The sequence below is a fragment of the Martes martes genome (genome assembly GCF_963455335.1).
Source record: "Martes martes genome assembly, chromosome: 4".
Taxonomy (NCBI): Eukaryota; Metazoa; Chordata; class Mammalia; order Carnivora; family Mustelidae; genus Martes; species Martes martes.
Window position 1 is genome coordinate 106,763,922 of NC_137891.1, and position 9,988 is coordinate 106,773,909.

General features: G+C 38.9%; 1 long non-coding RNA gene across 3 annotated transcripts in view; it reads left to right on the forward strand.

The window, feature by feature from the left end:
- The window catches only part of LOC308341302, a 39,181-nt gene that overhangs the window by 21,859 nt on the left and 7,334 nt on the right, over positions 1-9,988 (forward strand). For 2 of the 3 annotated variants that reach the window (XR_013966700.1, XR_013966701.1), the window contains 2 exons: positions 7,458-7,591; positions 9,756-9,839. This is a non-coding gene — a long non-coding RNA (uncharacterized lncRNA). Of the gene's footprint in view, positions 1-6,831; positions 6,862-7,457; positions 7,592-9,755; positions 9,840-9,988 lie in introns of all 3 variants that reach the window. The other variant, XR_013966702.1, reaches the window with a different exon arrangement.

The window sequence follows — 9,988 nt, forward strand, 5'->3', positions numbered from 1 at the left end:
GGAATCAAACTGTGGTCAACCATAGCTTCATTTAATACTGACCTTGGGACAAATTACCCAAGTATTCTAGTTTAGTTTACCTGTTGTCCAGATAACAGTACTTAGCTGGATGATGGTGAGTGAGTATTAAATAAAACAATTCATGCAAAGTACTTAATCCAGAACATGCATGTAGTAAATTCTCAATAAATATTAGCCATCAGTTCTTTTTATCAGTTCCCATTAAAAATGTGCCAGACACATCAACCAGGTTTGTTCTCCAGCTTTGTTCAGCCTGAAAAACAGATATACCCTGGAGTAATGTAGTGTGACCACTGACCAGGGCCCAGACTCCCTGATGCATTTCATTAGTATTGACTCTTTTATTGATTAAAAAGAAACAAGATGGTTTATGTTATCATTATCCTAAGATCCTGAGAATATATTTCTTCAAAAGGAAACAGTAGGAAAAAAAAAAAAAAGACTTAGTCCTTCAGATTTTCTCTGTTACTATCATCCATGCTTCTCCTTTCTCTTCCTGGTAAAACTATAAAAATTTTGTTGGGGGCACCTGGATGGATTAGTCGGCTAAGCGTCTGCCTTCAGCTCAAGTCATAATCCCAGTGTCTTGGGATCAAGCCCCACATTGGGCTCACTGTTCAGCGGGAGGCAGCTTCTCTCTCTCCCTCTGCCTCCCCCGCTCCTGCTTGCTCTTTCTCTCTGTCAAATAAATACATAAATACATAAATAAATAAAATCTTAAAAATTTGTTGTTGTTGTTGTTGAAAGATGGCTAAAGTTTCTCTACCTTGTTTGTAGAGCCTGAATATTAGGACTAGCTATTCAGCTACATCCTGGAGGATTTGCCTGGCAGAAAGAAGGGTCAAAAGCCAGATTCTGATAGTAAGGGTAAACCCGGAAGAGACACAGGGTAATTTTCTTATGTCAGATACATAGATAAAATTCCATAGCTATTTGGCTGGACATTTCTGAGCAAATCAAATGAATTAATAAATCTAGTTGCTCAAACAGTAACTTAAAGTAATGATGTGGCTGTTTTCCTCTTTTCTCAGGATTTCCTAAAGTCCTTATTTATTTATCTGCTTAAGCGTGTAATCAGATGTCCACAGTAGTAAACTGTGCAAGACTGGAAAAGAGTGAACAACTGATTCTTGGGACAGAAAGTCAACATTTGCAGGAGGCACTGGTACTGGGCTGCATAACTAGTGAAATCGTCCCTGTACCTGGAGGTTTAAACCTCAACATCTCATTTCACTGTGGCATTTTTACCCACAGCGACAGCTGGGTTCTTCCTGATTCCAAGCCCCGTGACAGCGTGGAGTGATGGTGTGCAGGCTCCTCACGTCATCCCCCCTCCCTCCAGGGGCTCATGGCCTTATTTAGAAATTCCAGAGGTGGCTTCATGGCAAAGTGTTGGTCAAGCACTTTCCTCACCTTTTTATTCTCTTCGGAATGAACATTCACATACTTAGAAGGCCAAAGCGGCTCCCTCACTCCATGTCTGGCTCTCAAAGTCCTGAATATTTATAGGTCTTTGATAATTCCAAGTCTCAAGTTCAGGTAGAAGGCTATTTTTATTTGGTTGCTGTTTGAAGACTTAATTGCTATGGTTAACACACTGGACAGTAACTTTTCTGACGAAAGCTGTGATACCTTCTAATTTGGAAAAGGGAGAATGGTGCAAATAAGAAAATAAGGAAAGCTATCATGCCATTATCCATGCCAACACTTTGATTTCGTTTCCTCTCTATATACATACAGGCATATGCACACACAACTTTCAGATTTTTATGATGCTTTCAAATTTTATGTATCATTTTTATTCTCATTTTTTAATCTGTTTTTTATTCTTTCATAATGGGGAGTATGGGCATTTCCTCATGCCGATAAATATTTTTTGAATATGTCATTTTATTAGCTAAATAATATTTTTTGAAAATTTTATTTAAATAGCTAAATAATAGTGTGTTGTATCCATGCATGGCATAAGCAAAGGGGTTCTTCCATCTCTCACTAATGTAGCAACCTTGGAACTAAGCATCAGAAAGGAAATTACCCCTACAGGCAGCAAGTTGGAAAGAGGGTCTCTGGGAATAATCAAGAGATAAAGATAGAGAGAGAAAACACCAAACAAACATGAGGTGCCTACTTCCTGATCCTCTTAGTCCCTTTCAATGACTCCTACTCCTGAACAAAGCCCAAACTCCCAATTCTGACCTTCAAGGCCTTCCACAGTTACAACTCACTTCCCCGACCTTAGTTCTCAACTTACATTTACACTCCTCCATATTTCTACCCAATGGACCAATATTCTCTTCGCTGCATGGAAGTCTCAGGCTTTTGCTCCCTCCCTCCCTATGCTCACTCTTTCCCCCTGAATGTCCGCTCTTGTAGCCACTAGTCTACCTCTTATCCATTGATTCATGACGCAGCTCAAATAGCACCATGGAGCTACACGTGCATCCTTCAGTTTCTCCTGGTCAGAGCTAATATTCTCTTCCTCTCAGTTCTCATCTCTACCTATGCAACAAATTAACTTGAATTGTGACTGTGTGGCTATCCTTTTGAGCATCATAATTCCTGTCTGCACACACTAAGGAATAATAGCATCCAGTTATATTACTCACTTGTCACATCGTGCGTCCTTGTTTGAATAAAACTGCCCAGACACATCTCTCTCATTTTACTCAGATAATTTTTTTTTTCTTTGTGGTAAATGGTCTCCAAAAAGATGCTCCTCAATATTTCCTCTTCACTCTATAGACACATACTCCCACACGCCTCAAGAAACGGAGCTACCTCCCACCTCCAATCCTCAGTAACTGGGCTGGCCCTGTAAATTGGCTTTGACAGATAGAATGCAGTGGAAATAATAGTCTGGGGCTTCCAAGTCCAGGCTGTGCTGTGAGAAACCCACACTACATAGGGAAGAACCAGAGTTCTGTGTCTGTGCCTGACCGCTACAGCTGAGCTGGGGGCTGATAGCTGACACTAACCACCAGCCATGTGAATTAGTTTGAATTTTCACGTCTAGTGCAGCTCCTAGAAGACTGACCTGCCAACAGTGGTGTCTTGAGCAGAAGAATCCAAATCCATGAAACTGACCCTAGTCAGCCCAAGAATCAGTAGACATAATCAAGTGATTGTTGTTAAACCACAGAATTTGGGGGTGTATCACACTGCAGATAAACTCAGCAGCAACATACAAGTTAAACCATGCAGATTATTGATATTGGACAGTTTTTGAAGGGCAATTTCATGTCATTCAACTTAATACAAATAATGCTTCAGTATTACTCTGTCCATCTTAGCTTGTATTCTATGCCAGTTATAACTTTCTTTTTTTTTTTTAAGATTTTATTTATCTGAGAGAGAAAGAGTGAGTGAGAGAGAGAGAGAGAGAGAGAGAGCATGAAAAGGGGGAGGGTCAGAGGGAGAAACAGACTCCTTGCTTAGCAGGGAGCCTGATGTGGGACTTGATCCTGGGACTCCAGGATCGTGACCTGAGCAGAAGGCAGTTGCTCAATCAGCTGAGCCACCCAAGAGCCCCAGGTTATAACCTTCCTTTCTCAGAATCCTCTTGGCAAAGAATGGTTGAAATGCATCACCATAATAGTAAGTAATAATAACAGTAAATAAAAATAAATAAATATTATGTGTTGATCAAAATCTAGTGGTCCAACAGCAAAGTGTGCATTGTATATATTAGTGTTCCATATAAGTACTAGGGAGAATCACCCCCAAATTCAGCTTTTCCAAGCCCGTTTTTACATACCATCTGCATGATTTGGGGTACACCTTCATACTCAGTATAAGATTATCTACATTGTTTTTACTCAAACTCATTTTTTAAAAGATTTTATTTATTTATTAGAGAGAGAGAGAGAGAGAGCAAGTGCGAGAGCACAAGTGGGCAGAGTGACAGGCAGAGGGGGAGAGAGAAACAGGCTCCCCACCGAGCAGGGAGCCCAATGTGGGACTCGATCCCAGGACCCTGGGATCATGACCTGAGCGGAAGGCAGTGGTTTAACCAACTGAGCCACCCAGGCATCCCTCAAACAAACTCATTTTAATGAAACATTATATCCCTCTCAAAAGTGAAAAGTCACTATGGCTCCCCAAAGTAGAAGGTGAAAATAAATCACGAACTATTGAAGTTTTTTAGAAATGTGTTTTCATGTACCACATTCTGACTACAGACTTCGGAGATCTTGACTGGAGTTTTTAATTTTCCGAGCCCAGATCAGTGTGTGATTCAAGTTTTAATTCCCCTACGGCACCTTAAATGTAGCAGGATTACATAATTATGGATTATTGGAACTGGAAGAAATGTTAGCTATTATCAGCAAGAACATATATTCAGGATTCTGACTCAGCATGGTACACTTTTGCCCACTCCGTGCCTTGTCATCTGCTAGCTATGTGATCTCGGGCAAGTTACTTGACTTTTCCGTGCCTTATTTTTTTTTAAGATTTGTTTATTATATATAGAGAGAATGTGGAAGGGGTAGAGGGAGAGGAAAGAGAATTTTTTTTAAGACTTTTTTTTTTTAGATTTATTTGTCAGAGAGAGAGCACAAGCAGGGGGAGCTTCAGGCAGAGGGAGAAGCAGGCTCTCTGCTGAGGAACCTAATGTGGCACTCAATCCCAGCCCCATGGGATCATGATCTGAGCCAAAGGCAGAGGCTTAAAGACTGAGCCACCCAGGTTCCCTGACTTTTCTGTGCTTTACCCCCTCATCTGTAAAATGAGAATAATAATAACACTTAAATAATAGCGTTGTGCTAATTAAATGAGGAGAATGCTTAGAATAGTACTCAATAAATGTTGGTTATTATTATCAGAAGGTATTGCTTTATTATATTCATAGCATTAACATTGCTAGTGAGAAGTCTGAGGTCAGTCTACCTTCCATCTGATTTTTCTTCCCTTTTATAGATAATTTTTGTTTTGTCTATGGCATTTTTTGAGGATTTTGAAGATTTTCCTTCTATTACAATGTTCTAAAATTTTACTATAATGTATCTAGATTTGAGATTTTACATTTTTATCTTTATTGGCCTTCATGGTTCCTTCAACCTTCTATAGCATAATTATAAGCATCCTAAATTATAAATTTTTTTCAAAGTCTATGTGTTTTTTGTCTTTCAGAGGTCTCCCAGAATTTCCAATCTGTTAATCATTAAACTTCCTGTTTTTGATTGAGGCTATGCATGCATCTTCAAAACTATCTACATGTATGGATATTAAAATGTGGTTTATGCATGCACTGGAATATTATTCAATCTTAAAAATGAAGGAAATCCTGCAATAGGTGACAACATGAGTGAGCCTTGGCAATATTTTATGAAGTGAAATAAGCCAATCACAGAAAGACATACTACATGACTCCACTTATATGAGGTATCTAAAATACCTGCACCAGAATGTTTATAGCAGCAATGTCCACAGTAGCAAAACTATGGAAAGAACCTAGATGTCCATCAACAGATGAATGGATAGAGAAGAAATGGTATATATATACAATGGAATACTATGTAGCCATCAAAAAAACAAACTCTTGCCATTTGCAATGATGTGGATGGAACTAGAGGGTATTATGCTAAGTGAAATAAGTCAATCAGAGAAAGACAATTATCATATTGTCTCTCTGATGTGAAGAATTTGAGAGGCAGGGCAATGGTCATGGGGGGTAGGAAGGGAAAAAAATGAAACAAGGTGGGATTGGGAGTGAGACAAACAATAAGAGACTCTTAATCTCACGAAACAAACTGAGGGTTGCTGGGGGGTGGGGGGGTAGGGAGAGGGTGGCTGGGTGATGGACATTGGGGAGGGTATATGCTATGGTGAGTGCTGTGAAGTGTGTAAGCCTGGCGATTCACAGACCTATATACCCCTGGGACAAATAATACATTATATGTTAATAAATAAATAAATAAATAAATAAACATAAAAATTTTAAAAAGTAACTTTATTATCTAATATTGATTTACTCTTGCCCTTGAGTCACCATTTCTGCTGACATCAGGAAAAAACTTCTTTAATAATTGAAACCATTTCCTTTTAATTTAAATTGTTTCATATTTACTCAGCCTTTCAGACTGCCCTTTGTTCTCCTCTCAGATGTCATATAGGGGCAATAGGGAGTCTTGTGGTCCCTATGCCATTGGCTGGTTCTTTCTGGCCAGAGGTCTGCTGAATGTACTTCATCCTTCTCAGTGTAGCTGGTGTTGCTAGTTCTGCTTGACTTTTTTAGGCATCATGTTATTAACTACTGAGACCTGTAGACCCACTGTTGTGTCTGGCCCTAATGTCCCCACACATTATGTTTCCTTAATTATGGTTCTAGGACACTTCTGGTTCACTAATTTCCTCAGCCCTCTCTTCCAATGCTGCTCTTCTGCTCCCACACCTTATGAGAGAATGCTGAACCTGGGTCTTCTCTGAGAAACTTCAGTCTCCAGGGAAGGGAGATCATAGTCCTATGCTTTCCTGGTTGCCCCACACCTATTTGAGTGATTCTGCAGCAGTGATCCTCCTGTATTTGACCTCACAGCAGAGAGTGGCAAGGACATTCATGTCTAATATCTTGCAATTCCTTTGTCTTTCTTGGCTCCTTCTCTCAGTCTAGGACAGCTTTGTCCCACACATCCTCTGACTTCTCCACACTCTGAGCTCTTGCTGTGTTAGGGGGAATTTTTGGAATGCAGGAAAGCACTCTATTTTCTCTACATAGCCTGACTTCTAAAACCAGGGTCTTCCTATGGATTCAAATAAACCTGGCTTGAAATGTGAAACTGAGCCTTGATTCTTTCTTTCTTTCTCATCTAGGTTCTCTCTGCCTTCACAGATAATGAAAGGGTGAGTGAGGAAGCCTTGGAACAAGTAGGAAATAATTCCTTCTGATTAGAGATCATCAGAAATGGAAACATGTTGACTTCATATTTCAAAATTATCTCCATTATATCAGTTAAGAGATTAGTACTGACTTTGGTAGGGGCCGATTTAGAAGCTAGTTAAGAGTTTGTCACACAGTGATTGAGAAGCAGTACATTCAATGGTTATCCCTTCTAGAATCTTGCTGTGAAAAGAGAGGTGAAATAAAGCTGTATCTAGCAGGAAGTGCAGGCTTGAGAAAAAATTTTTGTTAGGTTTTGTTTTTTTGTTTTTTTGTTTTTGTTTTTGTTTTTGTTTTTTAAGGTGGAAGAGAGTAGACTCTAATAAGAGCTAATAGAGATAGGAGGCTGAAGACGGGAAAACGTGTTTGAATGATAGACCAATTTTCCAAAAAAGGTGAGAGGAGATGGTTGCAGACAGCAGAAACCCTTCCAAAATCCAAGGCTCGGTTAATGCTTTCTGGGGATGAAAACCTACTGAATACCTAAATAGTTTTATTGGAAGACTATTTCCCAAATAAGAATCATCAGGGATATTCATTAAAAATTTGGATTTTTCAGGTCCTTGGAGATTCTAATTGCAGTAGGTCCGGGATAGAGTCCATGAGTCTGTGTATTTTAAGAGTTCCTTATGGACTTCCCATGATGAAGAGAGTTTGAGAAATGCTGCCAGGACACTGACAGAGAATATGCAAGTGAGTAACACTAAGGGTTAACTCTATGATGACTAGACCACTTCCATAAGAGGAACTCAAACCAATAAGGAGAAGCTGGCCCTTATGAGATTGTCACAAGGGAAAATGAACTTGTTAGTTCAGTTTTCTGCCTGGGAACATAAAGTGATTTTCATGACAATATAGAAAATGTCTGCAAACCTTGACAAAGCAGTGATAGAAACTCCCATAAAAAGCAACTCCTTGAGTCTGCTACTTTTTGAGTGGGTTCATGTGACTACTCCTAAATTTCTAACTAGTATATATGACCTCCAGCAAGAGTAATAATGTTCATTTTTATCGTGCATTCGAAGTTCTGCATTTAATACCACTTCTTTTGGGTTTTCAGCCTGATAGTATTCAACGTCCTAGTAATCGAATAAATTTTAATTGCACACATTTTTGGACTAAAGAGAGACAGTAATAACATTCTTAATTACAAACTGTGACTTTAAACATCTTTTTCACAGACCGAAACTTTCATTCGAGAAAGCTAGTTGAAATTCTTCACAACACAATTCAACGTAGGAGTGCTTCATCCTCCACCCTTAGCCCCACAAAGTCAGTGTCATCTTCTTATTCATTTTCAGGACTGAACCCTTGCTTTTTCAGCGACTGAATCAACTTTTGCTCTCCTTCACAAATCCTCAAGAGTCCTAACTAGTGACAAAAGAACTAAAAACAATAGCATTGTCCTTCACTCAAATATCCAGATGTTTGATTCCATTCAATTCATCGTACTTTTCTCAAACAAGTCTTATGGATTAGTCTTTTGAGAGAAACCAGGTTCTTCAATAGCAACAAAGCTTGAAAAGCCACTGCATACATTTTTTTTTCAGAAGTGAAATTTTCATTACCATTATAGCTAAAATAAAAGGTATTTCAAAAGACATTATAAATGTCCCTTTCCTCTTTGCAGGGAAGAGTGGCTATTATGAAATCTTTGCAGAAACTACTTCCTATTGTTGGGATTAATTTAAACGTTTGATTTTTTTTGTCTCCAGTTCTATTAAAGTTGAGTAAGTGAAAGATAGTGAGAAGATCCCTAGATCTGTATTTGGCTTAATGCAAAAAGATTCTCTAAAATAAGTGACAAAAAAATTACCTAAAGCACATGTGTAAATTTTGAAAGAAACATTGTGCTTGAAAGCTAGAAGGGACCCTAAAATTTACTGGTAGAAAGTCTTCATTTTATGTATAAGGAAACTAAAGCTCCTTAGTGCATAAGGTGATTGACCCCAGCTGTTACCTTCCCCAGTCATTCTCATATTCATAATTTCCCCATACCCTTCACCCAGAGCAGGAAAGATGATAGTATGGTCATAAGATATGGACTGTCGTGATTTTTTTTTCAACCTGTTAATTCGTCTTGGCTTAGCTATCACAGTATCAGAGAGAGATGGCAAACTTGCCACTCTCCAAAATTAAAAAAGTGTACACGTAGCTGAGAACCAATACTACCAAAGGTCAGTAGCAAGATTTGAACCTATTTCTGAGACAATCAGACTATGAAACATTATGAGGGAAATGAAAGTTTACTAAGATCCTGAAAGTGCCTATGTACCTCCCCAAATCAGCTGTTTGCTTCTTTCCCACTAGAATATTAGGCGAGTGCATGAGTTGGTTTCACATTCAGATTTAGAGACAATATGAAGGATATCTACTTGAGGCGGAAAGTCCTGGTAGGTGGCTCCTATGCTTCACTGTAACACTAGCCAATCAGAAAAAAAATTGACAATAGTGTCTAAGACAAATCATACCCACTTCAGAGACCAGGAACGAGGGGAGAAAATCCCTTCTTCCCCAAGATCTGGCACCTACTGTCAGGTAGAAGATCTGTCTTCTTTACCTGTCTTCAATCTCATTTTGCTACTTCCCTTTAAAAGTGCTCATAAACAAGATCAGGAAGATGAGGTGGAAAACTTCCTGTCTGTAGGGGAGAAAGAATCACTCTTTTCCCCCCCATCATCACTGAACTTCTGGAGTAGAGAATCCAGCTCTTCCTAAAGGGATTTTATCAGTGGCCTGGGCCACTTTGACAAAGGCTGGGGATCAGTGACATTTTAGGTCATGAACAAGCAACATTCTGGAAAATGAAAAAGGTTTACAGATATCTGTTTATTAATCAGAGGCCCTGTCTTGGCAGTGAGAAGACTGACTTGACTTCTCTGCAAAGATGATAAGACGGGCTCTGGTGGAAACAAAAATGCTCTACCTTTCAATCTTAGTGGTATGTACACAGGTGTTTATTTGTGACCCTTTGATGTATACACATTCATCTGCCTTCACTCTTCTTGTGTTTTCTATTTTTAAAATTTAATTGCAAATAAATTTATTTGCAAAGTCCAAGGACACAAAACAAGATATATAAGTTCAATA